Source organism: Dipodomys merriami, unplaced genomic scaffold, assembly GCF_024711535.1.
Source record: "Dipodomys merriami isolate MVZ:Mamm:240054 unplaced genomic scaffold, mDipMer1.0.p SCAF_19, whole genome shotgun sequence".
Classification (NCBI taxonomy): domain Eukaryota; kingdom Metazoa; phylum Chordata; class Mammalia; order Rodentia; family Heteromyidae; genus Dipodomys; species Dipodomys merriami.
In genome coordinates, this window is record NW_027203270.1 from 5,870,491 (window position 1) to 5,896,696 (window position 26,206).

General features: G+C 42.5%; 1 protein-coding gene and 1 pseudogene across 11 annotated transcripts in view; one reads left to right on the plus strand and one right to left on the minus strand.

The window, feature by feature from the left end:
- Positions 1-26,206, minus strand: part of Bcas3 (BCAS3 microtubule associated cell migration factor) — a 525,475-nt gene that overhangs the window by 85,667 nt on the left and 413,602 nt on the right. The window lies entirely within an intron of this gene.
- On the plus strand, positions 22,694-23,013 carry LOC138830333 (peptidyl-prolyl cis-trans isomerase A pseudogene; annotated as a pseudogene).

The following is a 26,206-nucleotide window of genomic DNA, read 5'->3' on the forward strand; positions in this document are numbered from 1 at the left end:
GCCTAGGGATCCCTGTGATATCCCTCCCACCACCCAGTGGCCTACCACACACACAGGCCAACAGCCTCAGGAGTCCTTTCTCTGTCATAGTTGATCACTGCTAGGCTTCCTTCTAGACCTAGACTGTGAGCTCCTGGTGGGCCGGGCACTGAGGCCTATTCTGTGAGTTGCTCCCCTCTCTCATTTTTGATTCATAGCTTGGCTAAATACCTGAGCTCAAGGGGAAATACTCATTCCTGAGAGATGATTCACATGCAGTCGAGAGAGAGGCTTGAGAGTTCTTCATGGTTTTGTTCCAGATTTTTCAAAGGATCTCTCAAAATGGGGTTAGTGGGCCAAAGGGCTAAAAGCTCACTACATGACAGCATCGCAGCGAGGGAGGGCTGGAAAGATGGATGCTAAGAGAGAGCTTCCGGCCCTCCCCTTCTTGATCCATCCACCTGGCAATTCCCGCCAATTCATTAAGCTCTAAATTTTCTTACATTTATTATTAACCATACGAAGAGCAATGACTAACTCCTGCCACATGGCTGGGGTATGGCTTCTTTATTAAGCATTTAGGCTGTCATTTTTAAAGAGAAAACTGCATTAAACGTACGCTTTCCTGTAACCGTACAAGCGTATCTTCAGCCTTGTTGGCTGGCAGACCTCACTTCCTTACACATTTTCTTCTCACAAAGGTGTCTATATTGTCCTGTAACCAGACCAACGGCTTTTCCACTGTGGCCCCTTCACAGTCGCTAAGCACCTGGGGTCACCTCTTTAGCTCTGAGCTCACTCACCTGTTTGGGAGGGAGGCAACACCTACATGCTTCTTGCGGCCAAAGGCATGGAAATGTCCTTTCATGCTCTGGTACATAAGGAAAGGTAGGAGAGGCAGGGAAGGGAACGGGCCACACGCCAAGCCACAGCCCCCCTCAGAGTGGGTCCCTGCTGCCTCTTGAACAGAAGGGCAGTTTGGTACTCCAGCGCTCTCATCAGCCCACACTTCCTCCAAAACATCACCACTACCCTTTTTTATCCAAGAGAGAGAATGGGGAGGAGAAAAGGGGGACTGGAGATCTTTTCCATCTTGAAACTTCTGGGCGATGTTTCCAAACCAGTAGAGAGTTAGCCAGCTCCCTTCTCCTCACGCAGGCGAAGGTTGTTTAAATGCTAGACTGAGAAAAGCTTTACTTCTGGTGCTGTGGGAAGGAGGGGGTGGGGGGGAGAGAATCCTGGAATCCAAAGGAAATGCGATCCCAGGCTGAGAACACTCTGAGGATGGGACAGACAGGTCCTAGGAGTCGGCGAGAGGCCACATGGCGGGACGGAGGAGACACACATAATACTTCCCCAACCTACTTGGGTACATAAACTTTATAAGTATAATGTTGGCAGATTTTAGTGCATTAAAAAAAAAGTAGCTGAAAAAACTCAAGCCATAAATAATGCCAAGTAATAAAGGAGGTGAATGTTTCTGTTATTAGATTCTTTCATTGTATAAATCTGTTTAATAAGCTGGTTCGGAATCACTGATAGAAAACAGACTTAGTATGGTGTTACAGACCAATCCGCTCTAAAAGGCTAGCATGGGAACTCATGCCAAGTTATACTTTTCTGTTCTTAACCAATGCAACTTAAAATGTAATTGTTGTTTCCTTGTTCAGAGATGGAAAATGTCTTAGGAGGCTGTGTGAAGGGAGAAAGCACGTCTGGTGTCACAGAGCTGGCTCCCGCCACTCCCCCCTCCCTTCCCTCCCTCCTTCCGCAACTGCTTCCCCCCCCCCCACTCCCACACACCGCAGTCGCATCCTTCCAAGGCGCTTTACTGTATTTATAGATCATGCTGCCTTTTGTCTTACTCACCAAGAGGGGCTGGGGGCTCTGTATGCCTCCTGCTTTTTTAGAGTGCTATTTCTCAACATTTCTTGTGCATGTGTTTAGAAAAGTCCCTCCAAATATCCTCCTTTGACCCAAGGCTCATAACAACCACTTGGGCTAGAGAAATGCACTGAGCAGGGGAAGAGGTGGGGAGAGGGGAGCGGGATGGGATGGGGGGGATGGAATGGAGGTCCCTGGGGTCACATTCATCTTCCAACACTATGGTTTCTAACGGCTTGTTGATGTTTTGCTGGGGTCGGTTACTATCATCATAATGGGCTGTAAAATGAAATGCTATAAACTAGCCGAAGGCTTCAGTAGAAATATTTGCCAAATGGCATAAACAACAACACCAGGAGTCCCCACATCCTCAGCCACACTTACAGGCTTTGGCCATTTGTACCCACACTGTTGTTTACAGGACTGAGACACATGAACTCCATTGCCTGGCCATTCCAGTCCCTAACCCCAATCCCTTTTTAAAGAGGCCCACACAGCTTTCTTCTTGGCTTTGCTAAATAGATGAAACAAAAGGTAATTGGATAAAACAGCTTATTTATCTGCTCCATTTAATTAGTACTTGGAAAATCCAAGTTTCAACCGTATAAAGATACATTATTTGAAGTTACTCCTAACATGATTTCGGTACCTATCAGCTAATTTGCTTTGCATTTTACACAGGTCATAGGAAAGTATCCAACAGAAGGTACTTTAAAAAATTGGTCCAAAGTTTGGATTAAATACTTTTAATTTGGTATTTCCTGAATTGGTCATTAAGTCCTCATTCAGAATCACTTGGGAAAAAGTAACTCAGTGTTGCACACTTGGCTGTGGGATTAGTTAGAGGCCCCTCCCCAGCTTCTCAGAATTACACAGTTTCTTGTATTTCTGAATACAGTACTAATTTATTTTGGCACAATCCCATTGAGGAAGACCAGGATTATTTCTATTTTACACAAGTAGACAGATACCAAACACAAGAAGGCGAAGTTCAAAAGGGTCTGCTTACATCTTAGCTAGAGGCTAAAGAAAGGCAATTCAGCTTTTATTAGGCTCACAGCTGTGTGTGGTAAGGGCAGTGGGAGAAGGAAGGGCAGGGGAGACGGTTCACAAGAAAATCAAGAGAAATCTTAGTGCACCCAGGGAAATGTCAGGAGAAAGCGGAAGAGCATTAGGTATAATCCTTGGTTCCCCAAAGGAAATGTTTCCCTTTGGGGAGCCATCCCAGAGAAAATCTCACAGCTAAGTGCATTTTGTGGCTGGACAGATGGAAACAGTCAGCTAGTGGTAGCTCATGGCAGCACTGGGCTAGACTCTGGCTTTGTCCCTGTTTTTCCAATTCAGTGGCACGTGAGAAGAGAAGTGGAAGAACGTCGAAGAAGGACTCAGGTCAACCTCATAGGTCTTTGAGAGAATTGCTAAAGCTGGGCTCCCAGGCCACAATGACCCAGGAGAACTCGCGCTGCCCATAGAAAGATCTGATGCCAGAAGAATCAGAGTTAGAAATAACCATTTTACTTAAGCCTGGGGAAAATCCCAAAGTTCTATTAAGGAAGTATTAATAATAATGAAGATTAAAAGGTACCTATGAGCTCATTTGCACATAAATTTTTTCCAAGAAAAGTTCTGAAATTATATATACATACATATATATATATATATATATATATATATATATATATATATTTTTTTTTTTTTTTTTTTTTTGGTCCGGTTGTGGGGCCTGAACTCTGGGCCTGGGCGCTGTCCCTCAGCTCTTCAGCTCAAGGTTAGCGCTCTACCACTTCAGCCACAACGCCACTTCCAGCTTTTTTTTTCTTTTTGCTTATGTGGTGCTGAGGAATCGAACCCAGGGCCTCAGGCATGCAAGGCAAGCGCTCTATCACTGAGCCACCTTCCCAGCCCCTGAAATTGTATTTTAAGATTCCTATTTGGTACTAGTATGTTCTATGTCTTAAGGTAAATTTTGTTTTCATTTAAAAACCAAACCTGGTATTCTCTTTTTAACAATTATATATTTCACCCTGTAGTCTAATGGTTACAACCAAATCACAACTCTATTGCCAGAGTACTTCAACTGTAAGCTAAGTCCACAGAATCAACTCAGGCCAAATTCAATGGAATGAGGTAGAGGCCCATAGGCCCCAAGGAATACACCTGGTTTCACTGGACAATGGCTTCCTGCAGAAGGATCCAGACAGGGAAAATAGTAAATGCAACCACCATTACTGATCACTGTCTACACACTAGAACTCTCTGAAGCATACACTATTACATAATCTCACCAAACCCTTCCCATGATTCAGTGTGTTAGGGACTGTGCACATTTAACAGATGAGGACTAGAATTCAAGACCTTTCCCAGGGAAGTGGCAAAACCAATGGCTTTGAACCCAGGCTTGTGAATCCTTGAAGGTCAATATCACAAGTCAGATAAATGAAAGCCAAAGGACAAGTAGGAAGGCCAGATCCTTGTGGCAATGAGGCAATGCACTAGGTAACAGTAAAGAGGGATGCCAAGGAGAAAGGTCACATTTAAGAACTAATCAGGAGAAAAAGCATCAGGGTCTGGTGACTGGTTGAGGTAGAGCATTAAGGAAAAGGAGGTTGTGGTGAGGATGACTCACGTTTCTAGTTTTGTTGACAAGGGCAGACAGTTGTGCATCAGCCCAGATTGGGATCCAGGCAAAAATAGATTGAGAAATGATGCCTACCCTTCATTCTCCATTGAAGACCTACTAAGTGCCGGTTGCAGAACTTTGTCTGGCATCACAGGAGACCTTTTGGCTTTATTTCTAGGAGCTTAGGGTCCAGGAGGAGATCAGAGACGTAAGCAGAAAACATCAGTGCAAGATGATCAAGGACAACTCAGAGGGAACGAGAGGGAGGGGAAACCTGGATGGTTCGAGCTGCGCGGAGCCAGAAATAAAAGGCTATGGAGAGAGTGTGAGCTGACTGGTACCTGTACCTTCTTCCTGCAGGATGACCACGCCTCATGGTACCCACTCCCCTAAAAAGAAGTCAGGGGTAGTAATGAGAAATGACAGCAGGAGGAGAAAGCACCAAAGTCCAATTAACAACAGGTGGTAAGGCTGTCAGTTCAAATCACCATCCCGAGACTGAGCAGAGACGGGGCCAAATGTAGAGCAGCACTCAAACACCATTAGACCCACAGCACTAATTGCTCAGAGAGGCCCATGTGTTCCTTCTCACCCACTGGATGTTTCTCTGGCAGTTCAGAAGTTCCAGTTCATAGGCTCTTGTTTACATTCTTTCCCTTCGGTTGTAGATGAGGGACTATTTTCTCTTATTTAAGGCAGCTCAGAAGATGCGCACAAGCCAGGCCGGCAGCAATGAAGTGCAACTCTGGCTCTCCATCCATCTACCTTATTTTATCTCAGTCAAAGGACATTCTAATACTATCTGAATGATCAATACCCCTACCCACCCATTCTCAAAGGTTCCATTGTCCAGCAAGCCTTTGCTTTTATCTACTAGCCAGAAAGGCCAGCTGGTTGCAGGTTAGGTTGTTTCAAATATCCTAGAACTACAGATGGTCACATGGCCCTGAGGTGGCCTCATAGTGGATCTTTAATCCATAATAGAGAAACTTAGAAGGGGATCTAGACACTGGAACCCCTTGCATGTAATGACCAGAACCCTTCCATCTTACTGACTTACTCTACAAATCTTAAACTATTGCAAGATTCTCTTAGAAGCCAGGCACCGGTGGTTTACGCCTCTAATCCTAGCTACACAGGAGGCAGAGATCTGAGGATCATGGTTCAAAGCCAGTCTGGGCAGGAAAGTCCGTGAGACCCTTATCTCCAATTAACCACCAGAAAACTGGAAGTGGTGCTGTGGCTCAATAGGTAGAGCACTAGCCTTGAGGTGAACAGCTCAGGGAGAGCATCCAGGCCAAGAGTTCAAGCCACATGACCAGAAAAAAAAAAAGAAAAAAATATAAAGATTCTCTTAGAAAAAAAATAAAAATAAAAATAAAAAACAATCAAGCTCTGGTGGCTCACACCTGTAATCCTAGCTACTCGGGAGGCTGAGATCCGAGAATCATGGTTCAAAGCCAGCTCAGGCAGGAAAGTCTGAAAGACTCTTATCTCCAATAAACCACCAGAAAACTGGAAGTGGCGCTGTGGCTCAAGTGGTAGGGTGTTCACCTTGAGCTGAAGAGTGCAGGGACAGTGCCCAGGCCCAGAGTTCAAGCCCCACGACCAACCAAAAAGAAAAAAAAAAAAACAAAATCAAACTGAAAACACACCCAGCGGTCTACAGATGATCTTTTTTTTTTGGGGGGGGGGGGTCCAGTTGTGGGACCTGAACTCTGGGCCTGGGCGCTGTCCCTCAGCTCTTCAGCTCAAGGCTAGCGCTCTACCACTTGAGTCACAGCGCCACTTCTGGCTTATTTCTTTTTGCTTATGTGGTGCTGAGGAATCGAACCTAGGGCCTCATGCATGCAAGGCAAGCACTCTACCACTGAGCCACCTTCCCAGCCCCTACAGATGATCTTGTAAATAAATAATCAGATGAAGTAAGGTTACCTTTACCCCTGTAACTAGGAGCAGGTGAGGATATACGAATTCTAGAATCCTGTCACTCATCCATGTAATCGAAACTCTTTACATCTTAATTTTCTTTGGCAGTCTAAAATGGGAATTAATGATATGGACCTTGCTTATTAAGTAAGATAGGCTCTAGGTACAGATTCTGTACTGTAGTTTGGATGATGAATACGGGCTCAAAGCGGGGCTTCACTGTAGCAGGTGGCACTATTGGGAGATGGTAGAACCTTCAGAGTGCTCTATATAGTTGTTTTTTTTTTTTTTTTTTTTTTTTTTGTCGGTCGTGGGGCTTGAACTCTGGGCCTGGGCGTTGTCCCTCAGCTCTTCAACTCAAGGCGAGCACTCTACCACTTGAGCTACAGCGCCACTATGGTAGAACCTTCAGGAAGAGGAACCTTGCTGGAGGAGTTTCCTAGGTCATTATAGGAAAGCCCTTAAAGGGGATTTTACGATTCTAAACCCTTTTAAACTCTTTGCTGCCTGCATCCCGAGGTAAGTAGTTTTGCTCCTCGACACTATCCTTTCCCTGTGGCCTAACCACAGGCTCAAAGCAATGGCACCAACTCAACATGGACTAGAACCTCAAAAACTGTGACCCAGAAGAGATTTTTTTTTCTCTCTATAAATTATTTACCTCAGGCATTTCCCTGCAGTGATGGAAAAGGCTCACTAACACATGGTCTAAAACTAGTGGAAGGACACTCTGCCACTTAACTTTCGGTTTTCAATTCATAATGAGGAGAACATTCCATTACTCAAGAGTCTAAAAAAGAACAGAAAAATTTGCATTTCATTATGGAATGGTGTGGTTAGCATGCTGAAGATTCTATTAAATGGTACCAATTTTCACATTAAGTGGACATGAGTTATTGCTGAAGACTAGAAGCTTTCTCAGGGGAGTAAGACATCTTAGCCACATAAATAGCAAAGGCAGGTCCTGTGGTATGTCTGGATGTGACATTAAGAGACAAGATGAGAAAAGTCAAGTTATATGCCAGAGAGAACAGGAGAGGCTTGAGAATGGGGGAGGAGAAATTCTGACTCTTTCCTCCTGACAGGCCAAGAATGATGGGCAGCAATAATAAGCATATTGTCTGTGCAGAGAATCTCAAGTTCTTCTGGGCACTAGCAGACAGAACTAGATGATCTCCAGCAAGACCCTGGGTCTTTGCAGCATGGAAATAAGAGTACAAGGTAGCTCGGATTCACCTAATTGTAGGGATAGTCTGACTTTTCATTATTACCCAAAGATTCCTTAATACATTTGTGAGACAGATAGAAAGGACACAGAGTTTTCACACTGGAGGATTTTCCTTTAAATTGCAATCCTATTCAGAAGTTACTAATTCAGGGATCTTGCCATTTCATGAATAGAATTCAGGGACTCTGTGGATCTGGATGGAAAACAAATTTCACCTTTATTTTCACTAACTTCTAACTGAAATTTAGCACTTCCATCAATGATGAATGCAGGCTACAACAGCAGGAATTACTGTCAGGAATAGAAATTAGTATGCTTAATACATACTACTATTGTTTCAGTTTAAACAAGGGACTGGGAAATTTTTCCTGTAAGGGGCCAGATGGCAAATGTTTTAGAGTTGGAGGGTGTTGTGATCTTAAGCCAGTTCTCTAACTCTGCTCTTATAAGATGGAAGCTGGCATAGACAATAGGTATATGAATAAGCATGGCTGTGTTTCACTAAAACTTTATTTATAAAAACAACTGATGATCCCTTGTGTATACATGTTATGACTTTTCAACTACAGTTACAATCCATTCTGGTATATTTAATGTATTCACAATAAGCAATTAGCTTACTATATCACAAATGTGTGGTTATTACAGTATTTAATAATTCTATTTCCATACATTTTATGTTAGTCATTAAAATATTCAGAGAAGGGGTCCATTGGTTTTCTTGAGATTGCCAGTAGTACAAACACAGAGATTAACATGCTCTGTCCTAGCTTGTTTACAAATGACTCCTGGTGAAAGCAATGAGGAAGAGGAGAGCTGGTGAAACAAAACTAGAATGGAATGGTAGTAGACACTGTCAATGGAAGCTAATCATACATGGGCTTTCTATGGCAGTAGATAGACAAGTGAAAAGCATTCTTCCCTTTTCCCCTCTCAGAATTCCAAGTTCTCTACATCTCTCATTGTTTAGACAGTGGTTCACCTACGCCATCTTCCCCTCTCATGCCATTACTTCTTACTGCTGGTTCACAGCGCTCACAGTGACCATTCCTTAGTAGAGTGTGCTGCCAGAGTTTAAATTCAAACTTGCCCTGCTGATGATTTCCTTCCCTGAGTGTCGCCAGCACTCTCCCATTTTTCTCTTTGAGAGTAGGAGTTGCAGCAGAGCAAAGCAGATATGGGGACCAGACTCAGTCACCCCAAAGCCCTATAAAAATATCCTTAGGGATTGAGGACAGCAAACCCAACTAGGGTCATAACTACCACGTTCCACCTAGAAGACCTGCTGTTTTGTCCTTCAAGTGTAGCTGTATTTACTTGTAAAAGTGGAATGGCAAAATATATTGTGAGGAGAAAGCACCTTCTGCCTCCAACTATACTAAACGGCTCTGGGTTACATTTACCATTTTAATAAACTGATTTGTCAAAACTGTCAGAATCAAGGGAGGTCATCTGGATACCAGATGAACAAAAATATCTGTAATTATAAGTTGTCCATTTTTCTCTTTCATCTTCTGTACATGTATCTGTGAGCAGCCACATATTTTCATGCACATATATACACATAAATTTTCGAGCGTTTTTTTTTAAACCTGCCATAATAGAATTCAGGAAAGTAGAAAATACAGTTCTCTAGGGACAGAAATGGGGCTGAAGGCTAAGCTGCACTCTCCATCTCAGGACCAACATCCTTTTCCTGAACTATGTTGTCAGAGCCAAAACATTTCAGTTTTGTTACCACTTGGATTGTTCTTAATCCTTTGCTGATTACTAGTTGTGTGACCACAGGCCAGTAACTCAACTTCTCTGGATTTCTGATATGTGTGTATGAAATGAACATTTTGATACATCTTAATGATTCCATATGAGTGGCAATTAGTAAGACTTTTTTGTGAAGAATCCTGAGCCCTCTAAAGACTGATCATGTGTTGTCATGAACAAATTCAAATACGCTATCTCAATCCTACTCAGAATTCTATCTTTTGCAATATAAGCGTATATTATGCTGAAGGTAGCCTACATTTGGGGGCACTGAACTCTGTTACCGTAGCAGCAGTGTGTGGGAAACTGCTGGAACATAGGTACCAGCTCACAGATTATTCTGTTTCTTTGTTGTTGTTGTTGTTCTGTTGTGTTGTGTTGTGATTTTGCTGGTCCTGGAGGTTGAACTCAGGGCTTGGGGGCTGTCTCTGAGCCTCTTTGTGCTCAAGGCTAGCACACTTGAGCCAAAGTGCCACTTGCAGCTCTTTCTAAGTTGTTTATTCCAGGTAAAGTTTCAGCTGGTTGCTGCTTGCCCACTTCTGTAATCCTAGCTACTCAGGAGACTGAGATCTGAGGATTGCGGTTCAAAAGCCAGGAAAAGTCTGTGAGACTCTTATCTCCAATTAACCAGCAGAAAAAGCCAGAAGTGGTGCTGTGGCTCAAGTGGTAGAGTACCAAGAGCTTAGGGACAATGCCCAGGCCCAAAGTTCAAGCCCCATGACACCCTCCACCCTGCCCCCTACAAATTTCATGGACTTTCCTGCCTGGGCTAGCTTCAAATGATGAGAACAATGATCTTCAGATCTCAGCTTCCTGAGTAGCTAGGATTACAGGTGTGAGCCACCAGCGCCCAGCTACAGGTCATTTTTTTTTTTCTTTTTGTGAGTCTTGGGGCTTGAACTCTGGGCTTGGGTGCTGTCCCTGTGCTCTTCAGCTCAAGGCAAGCGCTCTACCTCTTGAACCACAGTGCCACTTCCAGTTTTCTAGTGGTTTTTATTGGAGATAAGAGTCTCACAGACTTTCCTGCCCAAGCTGGCTTTGAACTGTGATTCTCAGATCTCAGCCTCCTGAGGAGCTAGGATTACAGGCATGAGCCACTGCCGCTTGGCAAGGTCACTTTTTATATTCAGTGGTCAAGCCAGAACCTAATATCCTATTCCTACCTACTATAGAGTGGATCCCATATGCCACAAACCCTCGTGCAATCCCTGAACATTTTTTCACGTTAGCAACTCTTCTCCATTCCTAACAGCACCTCCTTACTTCAGGCATTCATCACCGTCCACATATATCAATACAATTTGTACCTGATAGCTTCCCTGGATTTAGTCTCACCTTATTCAATCCATTTTCCACACTGTAGCTAAAGCAGTTTTTCCGAAACACATATCTGATCATATTACCCTGCTTCAACTTCCATGTGGGTTTCCATAATCAGCCTTTCTACCCTGATGCGTATCCTCCTCATGAAAGCCTTTTATTTTTCCTTCCTTCCTTCCCTCCCTCCCGCCCTCTCATCCTCCCTCCCTCCCTTTCTTCCTTGCTTTCATGAAACCTTTGAGGAAGGTTTGAACCTAGGGTTTCATGAGTGCCAGGTAGGCACTCTGCATCTTATGTCATGTCTCATGCCCTTTTTGCTCTGCTTATTTTTGTCTTTGTCTTCCCTTTGTGGCTGGGATGACAGACGTACATCACCACACCCAGTTTTTTCTGCTAAGTTCTCATGAATCTGAGGTGAAGCATGGTCCCCAGCCAGGTGTCATCACTAAGAAAGGGCTATTTAGAAGGCTCTTCTCCTTCATAGAGAGCCAAATTCTCCCTTCAGCCATAGTCTTAAACAGTGATGGCATGACTTTGGTCATGTGAATAGAGGCAATTTTTTTTATTACTAAGGAGACTGAATTCATAACTGACCTACCATATTGAAAGCACAGGAGGAGCAGAGAATATTGATTTAGGAGCAAAGGCCTCCAAAGTAAGAAGGAAGCAGAAGATTCCAGGGGAACTGCCTTATGTTTGGAAGCAAGTGATCTCATCCCACAAACCAGCTGCATCAAAAGCATGCTAAATCCTATAGACTGGGTTTGGATAGCTCCTGCTTTATTGTGTTTCAACAGTGTTTAAAGAATCTTTGGCAGATCCAGAGATAGGAGAGACAGACAGAAGAGTACCCAATGGGACCAGCCATTGTTGCCATCCAGACTAGGCCTGAGTACCATCTGTTTTACTCAAGGCCTTTCAAGGCCAGTTTGCCCACCAACACCTGAAGCAGTTCATTAAAACAGCACTAGACAAAAGCTCTATTTCTTATCCCTGCTCAGGCTTCCTGAACCCAAACGACCAGTGTGGAATTTTTTAATAACAAAAGGAATTCCAAATACCATGCTGTAGCTAGCATAACTCGGCTTGTTCCTTGTATGGCTTAATCAAATGTTTAAAGATACTTGGGATGGGTGAGTCGTCTAAGGAGGATGCAAAGTTCCCTGTCCTTCAAGAGGCGAAGCACCTGTGGGGACATCTGAGTACCCCTACATACCTGTGGGCCTAGAACAAACACATAAACCATTACATTTCAGATCTCTTTTCAAATATAATGAGCAACTCCATTAAGTTTATAGTAGTTAGCCCAGGCTGGTCTCCAGCTCAGGATCCTTCTGTGTCTGCCTCCAGAGTAGTGGGATTTCAGGTACAAACCATTATGCCTGACTCATTTGTTGTCTTTTTCTTTTTTTTCTTTTTGCCAGTCCTGGGGTTTGAGCTCTGGGCCTGGGTGCTGTCTCTGAGTGTCTTTTGCTCAAAGTGAGTGCTCTACCACTTGAACCACAGTGCCACTTCTGGATATTTCTGAGTAGTTGACTGGAGAAAAAGTCTCACAGACTTTCCTGCTAGGACTGGCTTTGAACAGTGATCCTCAGATCTCAGCCTCCTGAGTAGCTAGGATTACAGGTGTGAGCCACCACACTGGCTCATTTGTTGTCTTTTAAAATAAGAATTTAATTTTGGTAATGGGGGACACAAGAATGGAATGCTGTACTGAATTCCATAAGTACTTTCAGCAAAGAGATAATCACCAACTTTGCAGCAAAAATGAGATGCTATTTCCAGGCAATCTGTGAATCCTGTTGCACACGATGGAATTAAAGCACTTGGCCACGTGTGGCTCTTCATTGGATGGCACCATAGTCTTCTCTTTTTTGCACTTGATTGTCAGTGCCTCATCATGTGACAGCTACATGAATGCTATGATTTAATATCTTGCACATGCCTGATTCCATATAGCTGTCACTTCAAGTGACAGAATAGAAATAAGACTTTTTTCCCCTTCATTTTAACATTACCTGAGCTATACAAAAACTTCCTATGAGTAAGAGTGTGTATGCTTTTTTGATTTTTTCAGTTGTGGAGCTTGAATTCTGGGCCTGCGCGCTGTCCCTCAGCTCTTCAGCTTAAGGCTAGTGCTCTACCACTTGAGTCACAGTGTTACATCCAGTTTTCTGGTGGTTTATTGGAGATCTTACAGACTTTCCTGCCCAGGCTGGCTTTGAACTGTGATCCTCAGATCTCAGCCTCCTGAGTAGCTAGGATTACAGGTGTGAGCCACCAGCACCCAAGCTGTGAGTATGCTTGTTAAATTGGAGTAAGGAGAGAGAGGGAGAAAGAAAGAGAAGAGAGAAAGAGAAAGTAAAGGGAGAAAAGAAGGAAGGGAGGGAGGGAAGAAGGGAAGGACAGAAGGAAGGAAAAAAAATTAGCAGACTCTCGGGTCTGGAGGGACAGCAGAGTTTTCTCAAGGTATACATGAGATTTCCACATGGAAGCATTCCTTCTTTTGTTGTTGTTGTTTTTGCTGCTGTTTTTGTGGTACTGAGAATTAGATTAAGAAACGTATGCTTGCTAGGCAGATGCTCTGCCACTTGAGCCACACCCCAAAGCCCAAACTAAAGGATTTCTACTATTCCTTCTAACTGTGAGACCATGACTATCACTGTTCCCATTGCCAGTCCCCCCCTCCCCAGTTTGTCCCCCAGTGAGGTTGGAGCCACATCTCTTTTACGATTATGTCAGTAATCATTTTTACTGACACACTTCTGGTTTCTGAGCCTGCTCACAGAATCTGAGTGCACAGAAACTCTCCCAGTTGCCAATTTTCAGCAGCAATTGGCATTTAAACGTGGAAAAAAATTCTTATCAAATTTTTATACACATATCAAATAATATATTTGTCAAGACAAACCTCTCATAAATGACTTCTTTTCTGGCTTATATGAATACTGGTTGTTGCTCAAGTTCGTATGATTTAATTGGAGATATTTAAAGTTGAAGGGTTCAACTTTGCAAATATTCTCTATGTATTGATGAAAACCAGACATCCCAGGTAGATATTTAAAAATGAAATTCATGTACTTTTGCTTGAAGACAATAGGCAATAGGCAGTAGTCTGTGAACTATGCTTACAGTTGATTAAGTGCAAGCACTGGGGGTAAGATTGGGGCCCCCTTATATTCTCCCACCCTGGCCTCCCCTGCTCAATCCCCAAGCATACATGATCCCTCATTTCTCTTCAATTCAAACTAGCAGACTGTCTTCTCTTAGTTTTCTGCAAACCTATGTGAAAAAGGAAGGAAAACACAAGGCTTGCTGCCATGAAGGTTCAGGGGCGAGCAAGGAGGGGTGGGGGAGGGACTGGAACTTATCTAAAGAAAACACTGGGGTGATCCTAGAATCCTATCAGGCTAGGCTGGGTGGGTGGATGGCAAATTCTGCATTTCTCCTAAATGATCTCAGCAGCTGCAGTGCGTTACATGTGGCAACTCTTCTAGGATCTCAAAGGGTTTCAAAGTCATGCTGGCAGCTGCCTCCTGTCGCCCCACTCCGTAATGATTGAACCTCTTGTTCCTTTTATAGAGTTGTTCTCTCCTAATAAAACACTAAATGCTGGTCTGAGCAACTGTTCCAGGATCACTAGATGTAACTAACCCTCCCACCCTCCCTCTTCCTCCTCACCCTACACGCCTCGTATTTGCTATCACAATGGGCCCCTGTGTAAATGCTTGTCACCGACACAGTCGCCAAAGCATGCACACAGGCTTGAAAGTGTGTGTGTGTGTGTGTGTGTGTGTGTGTGAGCGCTCTCACACACACACACACACACACACATCACCAAGTCCCTTTTAACCAAACCTGAACTCTGTGTCCATTTCCAGCTATTTTAAGAGCTGCTACTTTAAAACTGGGCAGCCATCCTAAACACATGAAAGCATACACGAAGCACAAACTGCCATAAACGAAGAACCGCAATTCAGTGTCAGGAATCTGCAGAGGTGATACCTTCAAGCTGTTTGTCAGAAGAAAAGGCTGCGACTTGTCAGCTTTTGGATGGGAAGCTCTGCAAAACAAGTTATTTTTTTCCCCTGGCAAATATGAACCACATTTGTAAGGTGTGAACTCTTTCCAAAACTTCAAAATGCAGATGGAAACAACACCATACCAATGCAAGAATCAGCTCACCAACCGTTCCTTCCTCATCTCAAATCTCAGTCTTTCTCTGAGTCACAATCTGGGAGCTACAGAAAGAAAGTTCCGTACCCTTCCTGGTACATCAAGTATAACAAGATTTAAATGTGTGACCCTTACTTTGAAGGTTTCATGCTTATTTAATATTTAATTTACATTCTTATATTTCCATTAAAGAATATGAGGCGGGGTGATTTGCTTTCTTATTGCTACAGTAAGCAACTTGCTTGATGGAACAGTAGGTGTAGGTCACATATTGGCCAAATAAACAAACAAAATTTTTTAAAAAGTGGACTTGGCTTATGAGTACTTGGCCCAAAGAGGCAAACTGAAAAAGTCCCTTGAACACATTTCTCTGATTTTGAAGGTCTTTTTGCTGGGCTTTTAATGAGGAATTCCACCCTCTTGAAATAATTCTGCTAAAGTAATTGCCATTTGACTATTAAGGAAAAACACAAAGAAGCTTTAGGCACTAATGAGTAGTAGAAAATTAGAGGGGACCACATTCTCTGTGCAGTTCTTCTTTATCTTGAGATCTCTTGGAAAGTATAACATAAAATGCTATAGTTAGTCATCTAATATTGTTAGCTTACATTATTTTTGAAACTAAGTGCAAGGCACATTAATTAAACTGATTTATTTTTCATTAAAATATGTAAGCGAATTTTATAATGAACTCCATATATCCATCATTAGCTTTAATAATTATCAGGTTATGGCCACTCTTCATCTATAATATACAAATTTTAACTCAAGTTTTGTGACCATCAGATGTGCTTCCCAATTAGTTTATAATTACTACCAACTTCTTCATTTTGAGAAACCTCCCACTCAGAAGGTGGAAGTTTTGAGCCAAAATATGACATTTGACATGGGCGCAGCTGCCTAAAATATGTCTTCATTAAAGTCAGATGAAGGCGATAAGCTTTTGTCTTGCCCTTGAATGGAACACAAAGTTTACATTTTTTCTTTTAAGTATAAAAGTGCAACTCTTTCCATCACTACATTCCCTCTTGACTCCTTTTCTTGTTCTTCCTCCCTCTCTCCTTTTTTCACTCTTACACACACACACACACACACACACACACACACACACACACGCACACAGAAACAGACATACAGATGCACACATGTAAATATCTTAATTTTGGAAAATCTTAGACCAGAGCACATTTTCCAGACTTGTTCTTTTGGTCATTAGCTCCTACACTACTTTTCTAGTGTCTCTGTTCACACTTTGAAGGAAACTGTAAGGCAAGGACACAGGGCAAAATAAACTCCCAAACAAATAGATTCTTAAGAACAGGTCTTTATACTTCTTTTTCTTTTTTTTTTAATGGCTTAAGATGGTGCAAAAATGTTACTTACTCCCCAAACAGTTATTAGTCTCTGTAATGTAACATAGCAGATACTTTCTAAATCCTTTTAGCCTTCTCCCCCTTACTGGAAAGATCATCATTTTTTTTTTTATTTCAAAGTGGATTTAATAAAGAAAAGGAGTGCTGTTAAAGTAATACGTGAGGCTTTGACATTAAGCAGTGCAAGCCTGCGGAGTCGGCAAGAACAGGGTCTCTAATCTCCAGTGATTTATAGAGGCTCTTCCTTCATCTCTGTACTTGGGGAGGGCCAAAAAGTTTAGAGACAGCCTGGCGTCCCTCTTACTCCACACCACTAACTCCTGCTGGCCAGTCTGCCTGCTAAAACTTTAACCCTGTAGCTGCCACTTGACAGCATGCCCATTAAAGCCAGTTTATTTGCTTTCAGAGGATAGAGTGGTTTCATATTGCAGTAATGCACATGTAAGTAAATGTCTATGTCTGATGTTGAGGAATTGTAAGCACAGAGCACAAAGGGAGCTGAAAAACCCAATGGAGCTCATTTGAAGATGTTTGGAGATGGTGAGCAGCGATGTCCCTTTGCAGGAGTGAGAATCAACAGGGTCAGCAACCGCATGCCCAACGCATGCCACTCACTCAGTCATGGTGGCACACTTTGTCCTGTAAAACATTTAGTACTTGGAAATAAAACTCAAGGTCAAAGTCCAAAGTTTCAGAATAAGATGTGGAAGGACCAGAGACATAAGAAGTCTGAAAAAATCATTCTGACAAGTGGAATGTTGGGAAAGAAGGTACGCTTGCACTCAGCTCTACCCAAGAGGAAATAAATGTGCCATGGCTGGGGCCTGTGTGGTCCTTCCAGAATGGAGGGGCTAATGGATAATTTTATATGTTTCACTTATTGATGGATGAATATTATGCACATTTTTCTTACTCTCCACCACCACCCTCCAAAACCCAAATCTCTGGGTACAGGTTCTCTTTAATACCAAGATCCCTGCAAAATGCCAGCAATCATTTGGGCCTAACCAGGATTTGATGTTTGGCAATACAGCACCCCCCCCCCGCAGCCCCCCCCCCCCCCCCCGCCCCGAGGTTGAGTACAGTGCTTGCTGTGGGGATTGGGACTTGGGAGTCATAATTTCAAACTGTCAGAGAAACTTCTAGGTCTTCTGGCTGGCCACACTATGTGGTTGCTGCACACCTGGGCTCCTGATCTTTTCTGAGACAGGGTCTTGCTATGTAGCCCAGTCTAATTTGGAACTCATGGTCCTCCTGCCTCAGCCTCCCAAGCACTGGGATTACAGATATACGCCACCATGCCTGGAAAGGAGTGATTCACGACTAATTATGACAGACATGTGTGGCTCTTTGTCTATTGGGCAGATTAGGGATCACTCTTCCTAAGCCATGAAGAATGAAAGATTTTCCTGAGTGAAGGTCATAGGTGGAACTGCATCTCTGAAAAGCTCAGAGCACCACATTTGCCCACAAACTCAGGATCTGAAGTAGGAGGTGTGTGCTGATCTGAGACTAGGCCACTCTGTAGCAGAAATGGCCCCAGGACAAAGCCCTTGTACTTGATAACCTTGGGCCCTGGCTGCCCAGTCTACTCCTGACAAGGAAAGATACAAAGCCCTATTTTAAGAGGCTTTCTGGAATCAAGTACACAGGTCAAGAAGGCTAGCAAAGATCAATACTGCATACTTTAGGCCTGGCAGGTGGCAAGTCAAGGTCAAAAAATTTACAGCTGACAGTACCAACAGCAGACAGTCAAATACCGTAATTTTTGCAATGCACAGATCATACCTCATTTGCTGATGGAGCTAGAAGAGGGAACTGAGGTAGAAGCAGAAAGTGGATTGCTCAATAGCATACAGCTAGCTCATGAGAAAGTACCAGAGCCCAAGGATGTCCATTACTCTTTGATGCTGAGTGCCAGGAGTTATGAAGTAGAGCTGTGTAGATATCAGACCTGAGTTCAAGTCTGGGTTCTTCCACATCTGTAAGATCTTTGGAAAGTTACTCAATATTTCCAAGTATCATCTTACTCCTCTTCAAAGAGAATAATGTTATTCTCTAATGCATCCAGGATGATGCGGAAGAATAAACAAAAGCATGAAGATTGGTACCGGATATCTGGTGCTTACTGAGGAAATACTAATCTTTTCCTAGTTTTATGACTTTCTCTTCAGAAATTCATGTGCTGGCGCTACTCATGGACTTAGCAGCATGTGGCCCTGGAGCTGAGTGGACTGCAGGCTGCAGCATGGCAGACATTCTTTCCCATGGCCACTCACTACCATCTGCTTCCATTCCTGCCTCAGCAGAGACCACACCCAGGTGTCACTGATCTCTACAGAGATCTGTGCCCCGGGAGCAGGAGCTCTGCAGGGTGCTGCTCTCTGAATGGCTCCATCTCATGGGGGACAAACTCCAAGCTGTAGGGCTCACATCTGACTTATTTAGTGGCCTCCAAATGGCTACTGAGTGAAGAAATGAGAGAATGTAGTTTGGCCTAGAAAGTATTCTTTGTCTTTCCCCTCGTCCTAGCTAGAGATCTACAATGGAACCTGTCTATATATACTGCCTATTCAGTCTGTTAAGTCAAGGGCAGAATTTAGAGGCCGAGCCTATTTACAGTTCAACAGGGGAAGGTGATAAGCTCCAGGAGCCCCTCTGGCTGCTCGGGGAGCTACTTTCACAGAGAGTGTGAAGTTGAGTAGTGGATACACCCCTCCCAGCAGCATTCCCACACATCCGGGCACACTGTTAGCACTGTCTGGTGGTATGAAAATCCCTATTACCTCATGTTATTTTTTGGCCCTATATCAAGCAGCAGCATGCTAATGTGAGAAAATGTGGAGTAACCTCATCTAGGTCTTATTATCTACTGGCCTTTAGGGTCATAAACACCATGTTGCTTTCTGATGTCACTGCCCATTTTCCAGTTCTACCACTCAGAGGCCTCTCTGGGTGCCAGTCATTCTCAGCACCAATACACAACCAGCTGCTGCTGCTGCTTCTGGGTGCAGTGACTTTCAAATGCAAGTTCGGAGAAGGTGGGAAAGAGAACTTATGTCCGATTCCCTCCAACACAGGCACCCCAAGGAACAATTACAAAGACCTACCCTTAGATAAGCACAAAGCCATCCAGGAGGATGGAGGATGTGTGTGCAGAATGAAGCTGCTTTGTAGCCATCTGTTGGTTCACAGCACACACTGGGAACTCTTCTGGAGCAAACTTCCCACCAGTTGTTGTTTTTATGAAATGTTTCTGGATCCTCACTAACAAAGATATCGCGATATTCTGACAGCCAAAGCTGGTTTTAGGTCTGAAGTTTCCTAAGGCAGACTCTAATGTTACATGAATTTATTTTTAAAGACAAGATTCCCAAGTCTAGAAAGATCAAAGAACAGTTGGTAGAGTAAAATGTAAAGGCGAAAGTTGACTCACACAAAAGAGAGGCCAGATCTGGAAAGGAGGATGTTAGAAGCGGGGAATCTCTGCAGCAGGCAGCTTTACCTTTGGGAAACTACAGATCTCAGTTCCCAGCTCTTAGCCAAGGCGTCCTGGATAAACAAGCCTTATCGGCCACCCACAGCACTTCAGTTAGTAAAAGGGCTTAGGAATGTAAATCTCACTGGAGTGAAGTGTGATCCTAATTTGCACTTAATCAAAGCCAATTAGAGGTACATTATTTACACAAAGCCCATGCATCTCAATTATGCCAAGCACAACCCAAGACAGTTTTCAGTTCAGCCCTTAATTCTGCTTAATGATAGAAGTAAACATTTTCACTGAGTCAATCCCCTAAGTCCCGTCCAGAGCCTATGGGGAAAGCAAACGCTGCAGGCCGCGCTTTTCACTTAGAGCCAAGAAAAGTGTAATTGACACCTGTTGAAAATGTGTAGAAAACAAAGATAAGTATTTAGACTTGGGGCTACCTTGGCTGGCAAAGCAGACTCTCTCTCTCTCTCTCTCTCTCTCTCTCTCTCTCTCTCTCTCTCTCTCTCTCTCTCTCTCTCTCTCGCAAATACACACATCAGCACCTATTCTGCAATGAAGAAAACATTAACATTTGGTTATTTTTCTCCATTACAGGGAATGCAATAGACCTCTTTAACTGTGATACACTTTTCACTTCCCTGGTTCAAGCAGTCCCAGGTCTCCTAGGAGACACAAAGGGTAGCTGGTTTGAATCACTAGGGGGCAGAAGAAGCTCCAAGGTCAGCATCAGTCTGTAGGCTACAGGATAGCAGGTCAGTTTGTGTAGAGATTGAGGACAGGAATGGAGGACAGAAAAGCTTTAGGAAAGCCAGGCGCTGGTGGCTCATGCCTGTAATCCTAGCTACTCAGGAGGCTGAGATCTGAGGATGGCGGTTCAAAGCCAGCCCGGGTAGGAAAGTCCATGAGACTCTTATCTCCAATAAACCACTAGAAAAACTGGAAGTGGCTCAGCGGTAGAGTGCTCGCCTTGAGCTGAAGAGCGCAGGGACAGTGCCCAGGCCCAGAATTTAAGCCCCACGACCGACAAAAAGAAAAGAAAAGAAGAGCTTTAGGAAGCCAACAGACCAGCAGCCAGGAAGGGACCTGGCTAACAACTTGCTTGAGAACTTGACCAACCCACCTACTTGACAAATAAATGCTGGCTGTTAGCTAGTGTTGTGCAAGCTACAACTGCCCCTTCTAAAGAACAGTCTATGGAAATTACTGCAGGACATCCAGCCACATTTGGGCCAGTTTTGTCCTGACTGGTAAGTGGGCACACGTCCAGCAGAGACCCTAGCAGCTCTCCTGAGGCTTCTTCTTCTCCATCTTTGAAGCAATCAGCCTCAAACAAGCTGGTTGATAAGTCATTGACCTGAGTATAACATGCAGAGGAAAGAAGCAAAGCAAATAGCAAGGAGTCCAGCAGCAGCAGGACTCAACAAGTCTTCAAATCCTAACCCCAGAGATATAATGTAAGCCGTCCATGGAGTTAGTTCCTATTCTCACTGCTTTAAAAATCAGTTTGTTTCCCACCACATTTTGATACAAATATCTTCTAAATTCATTTAGTCATCTCTTTGTAACCTCTGTCTCCTCCCAAGTAGGGAAACAGGGAAGAATGAAAATAATATAAAGTACCTGGCAAGGATGGGGTGCTTAGTCAGTGTCGGGTGGATCAACTGTAGGAAACCAAGACTAATTGGAACCAATGTACTTTTCTAGCACCCCTGAAAGTCCTGGCTCTTTAACTGCCTCTAATACACAAAAAAGAAAGAGTTGAGTGAAAAACCCCCATCATGACACTTCTAGCATTACAACAGCACACTGTTACTTAGAAGGAAGAAGGCTTGGGTTATAATTTTTAAAGGGGAACATCAGATAGACTTCCAATTGTAGCAGAAAAAAACTCCAACATCCCTTATTTAATTACACATTTAAGAGATGTGTATATTTCACTGTGAAAAATTTATCAACAAAAATGTACTAGATACATATTTTAGGTATGAATACATATTTTAGGGATGAATAATTTGCCCAACTCATTAAAATAGGATAGAAATGAAAGCAATTGTGTCTGATTCTTCCAAAGTGAGGTACAAAGACTTTTCTGTAAGTTTGGCCTATAATGTCCTGTATTGATATCCTTTTTTCTTCATTCAACCCAGCTCCTCTACTTTATTGACAAAGACGAGTCCAAGCATAACTTTCTTGGGAGTTCAACATGTCCTTGGAGCCGCAGTAGGTCAAGTTAGGGAATTTTCCCTGGCTGACACAGGAAGTCACATCTGCCTAAGAGTAAACCAACTTCTCAAATGATTTTGCCTTTGAACTTTTTCAGCACAACAACAGTGAATGGAGCTCTTAGTTCTGGAATGGTCTTCTAATATCCCACACACTTTTTCCAGTCATCCAATTCTTAGAATGTACTCACTTGGACATGTGGAGAACGTCTTACTAGAGATTCATTTTTCCTCTTATTATTTAGCTCCTAAGACTCAAGAAAGTCTTTGCACCAGTTAACTATTATTCCCAAAGAGGCAATAAAGGAAATTTCACATTTACGAGGTTTCCTTTTCTCTAGAGAAACTTCGTTTTAAACCTGATACCAATTATAGAGAAAAATAGCAAAAGTATATATGTATGTGTACACTGAAAAAAAATACACTAAAATAAATACTTGAAAAACTCTCCCTACTCAAGAGACTCAGATCTGAGGATCACAGTTCAAAGCCAGTTCAAGCCAAAAAGTCCATGAGACTCTTACCTGTATTTAACCAGCAAAAAACCTGGAAGTAAAGAGCGCTGTAGATTATCAGTCTACAGTGAAAAAGCAAAGGGAGAACACAAGGGCTTGAGTTCAAGCCTCAGTACTGGTACAAACCAACCTCTCCCTCTCTTCTAAAATGATTTGGTTATAAGGGTTCTTGCTTTCACAGAAATTTTCAGGGTTCATGTGCCAGGGTAGTAACTTCATACCATCATGGCACTGGTGGCCAAGACCATCTATGAAGAGAAGTTTGACAAGGAGAACTTCACCCTGAAGCATACAGGTCCTGGAATCTTACCCATGGCAAACTGTACCAAACATAAACAAATCTGAGTTTCTCGTCTGCACTAGCAAGGATGAGTAGCTGTATGGCAAGCACGTGGCCTCTGGGAAGGTGAAAGAGATCATGAACATCATGGAAGCCATGGAGAACTTTGGGTCCAGGAACAGAAAACCAGCAAGAAGATCACCTTGCCTACTGTGGATAGCACTAATTTGACGTGACTGCATCATAACCACCGGACCATTCCTTCTGTAGTTCAGGAGAGCACCCCTCTACTCTTCTGCGCACCATATCTTCTACCTCTATGCTCTTGCTGCAGTTCAGGTTCCATGTTTTCCTTACTTCCTTCCAAGTCTAGCTCAGTTGCAGAATGAAGTTTAGGATTATGATGAAAAACTGAATAGCCAAACAATACTCTCTCCTGTAGTAATCCATTTGATCCATTTATTACACAGGCACAGAAATCTAAGAGGCAAGTTTCCCAGTTGCTGTTTGTGTTTGTTTCACAACAAAAACAGCCTAAATTGAAATTGTTATTAAGGAAAAAAAAAACCTCTTGAACATTTACCATGTGTATAATATTCTTGTAAAGAAGAAGTGACAGAGAAGGAAATAAAGGCTGGGCACAGAAACACATTATTTTTTTCAGAAACAAATTTTTAAACCATCAAAAAATGAATAAAATTATTTGAAGTATGATATGAACCTAAGAAATCATTTATAACACTGATAGACTTAAACACATTTTAAACATTTTAAAATGTTTAAAATACTGAATGGGAAAATATTGTATTGTGCAAATACCACAAATATGTTAGATGGTAATGGCAAATTTGAGAGAATATTTGTGTATATATATATATATATATGTATATATATACACACACACATAGAGAGAGAGATAGACTGATCAAATAAAGACATAATTTGTCTAGTTAATAGAAAACTCCTCCAAATAAATATGAGTAAGACTAATAACCCACTAAAAATGGGCAAAGAAACATAAAGAGAGAATGTAATGATGATGGCATTCAAATATGTGAAAGGATGTGGAATAAGTCTAAAACCGCAATGAAATAACAGACTGAATCAATCAGCAACGACCAAATATCTGATAACACTGCATTGGCCAAGTTACAGCAATAAACACTGTGGTATATTCTTCATGAGAGAATAGGTTAGTCTACCTGCCATGATGGGAAATTTGACATCATATGATAAAATTGCAAAAAAAAAAAAAAAATCTGAGATCACCTATCTTTTTATCTGGGAATTCTACTGGTAGGAACTAATTGTACAATTGTTTAACTGTGTAACATTTGGTTGTTGTAAACATTACACTAATGTCTAGAGATGTAAAATTTAACTTTAGTACTGTTTATAATGATTAAAGGTTAAAAACTGTTTTAGTTGGGTGCTAGTAGCTCATATCTGTAATCCTAGCTATTCAGGAGTCTGAGATGTGAGGATCGTAGTTTAAAGCCAGCCCAGGCAAGTAAGCATGTGAGTCTCTTATTATAAATTAACCTCCAAAAAGCCAAAAGTGGAGCTGTGGCTCAAGTGGCAGAATACCAGTCTTGAGTGAAAAAGCTAAGGGACAGTGTCTAAGCCCTGAGTTCAAGCCCCAGTACATGAATAAAAATGAAAACAAAACAAAACAAAATAATATTTATCAAAATGAACTCTAGGAAATGAAAACAAGAGGTTTCTTTCTTCATTAGCTGTTTTTCTTTTCTTTCTTTATTTATTTTTGGTTTGTTATAGGGCTTGAACTTTGGGCCTGGGCTGTCCCTCAGCTTTTCAGCTCAAGGCTAATGCTCTACCACTTGAGCCATAGCACCACTTTTGGTTTATTGGAGGTAAGAGTCTCAGGAACTTTCCTGCCCAGGCTGACTTTGAACCACAATCCTCAGATCTCAGTTTCTTGAGTAGCTAGGATTATAGGTGTGAATCACTGGTGCCTGGCACTGTTTTTCTTTTGTCTTGTTTTTTCATTATCTATCTATGGGAGGGAAGGGAAAAACAGAAATGGGGGGGACAAAGGGTGAACAAATGCAGCAGTGGTATTCACTACAACACTATGTTGAAAATGAACTATATAACTTGTGGGTGGGGACAAGAGGGAAAAAATTGGGAGAGAGTGAAAGAAGGGGTGACAATGTACCAATTACCTGACTTATGTAACTGTAACTCCTCTGCATATAACCTATATAATAACAATAAAAACAAACTTTAAAAACGTGTTTATCTAACTATAGGAGTTGCTAAGTAAATTTGGAAAGGGTCAGAGTCTAAAAATGAGATTGAACTATTTTATCTACAAGATATATTGACAAAGAAACAGAGGGTGCAGAGCAGGTCTCCTTTGGTGGGAAAAGGATTCACAGAAGACTGGTAACCATGCTTACCTCCAGGGAGGTCCTGGGAAATAGGAGAGGTGTTTGCTTGTTCATTGTATACCACTTTGTACCTATTTCTCTCTCTCTCTCTCTCTCTCTCTCTCTCTCTCTCTCTCTCTCTCTCTCTCTCATTTGTTCACTGTATACCACTTTGTACCTATTTCTCTCTCTCTTCCTCTTATACACTCTCTCTCCTCTCTCTCTCTCTCTCTCTCTCTCTCTCTCTCTCTCTCTCTCTCTCTCTCTCTCTCTCTCTCTCTCTCTCTTTCAGTTGTGAGGTTGAACTCAGGGCCTGGACACTGTCCCTGAGCTCTTCTGCTCAGCTCAATACCAGTGCTTTACCATTTTGAGCCACAGCTCCCCTTCTGGTTTAAGGGGATTAATTGGAGATAAAAGAGTTTCATGAACTTTCTTGCCCAAGGTTGGCTTCCACTAGAGATCCTTAGATCTCAGCCTCCTGAGTAGGTAGGATTACAGGCAGGAGTCACTAGCACCTGACTTACTTTCCCCCTTTTTAGCCATATGATATGGAATACTTATTCAGAAAGCTGTGGAACTATGGGAATAAAGTAAGCTTATAAGAAGGGGAGTTGCTAAAGAAAGCCCTCAACCTACAGAGCCAAATATGTCCAGATAACTCCATCTTTGCTCTCCAAAATGAACAAGCATATATGAGAAGTGGCCCAACTCTCTGGCACACTCACTTATGAACTAATCTGTCATAAGATTACCCTTGGAGGGGCCACCTCTTGCTGAGCATATGAACACACACAACAGTACCCAATTTTTCATGCCTCGGTTCAACTAACAAGAAGCTTTTATGCTAATACATTCAAAATCTATATAACCACATCCAATAGTCTACTACCATTCCTTTTGTTACTCAGTGTACCTGGAGGCACAGAAAAGTTTTAGGAAAACTTAGGAAATCTTTTAGTGTAGAGTAGATCCTGACTCCAAATTTTCCTTATTCTTTGTATCAGGTTAGCTACCTCACATTCTTTCCCAAAGACAA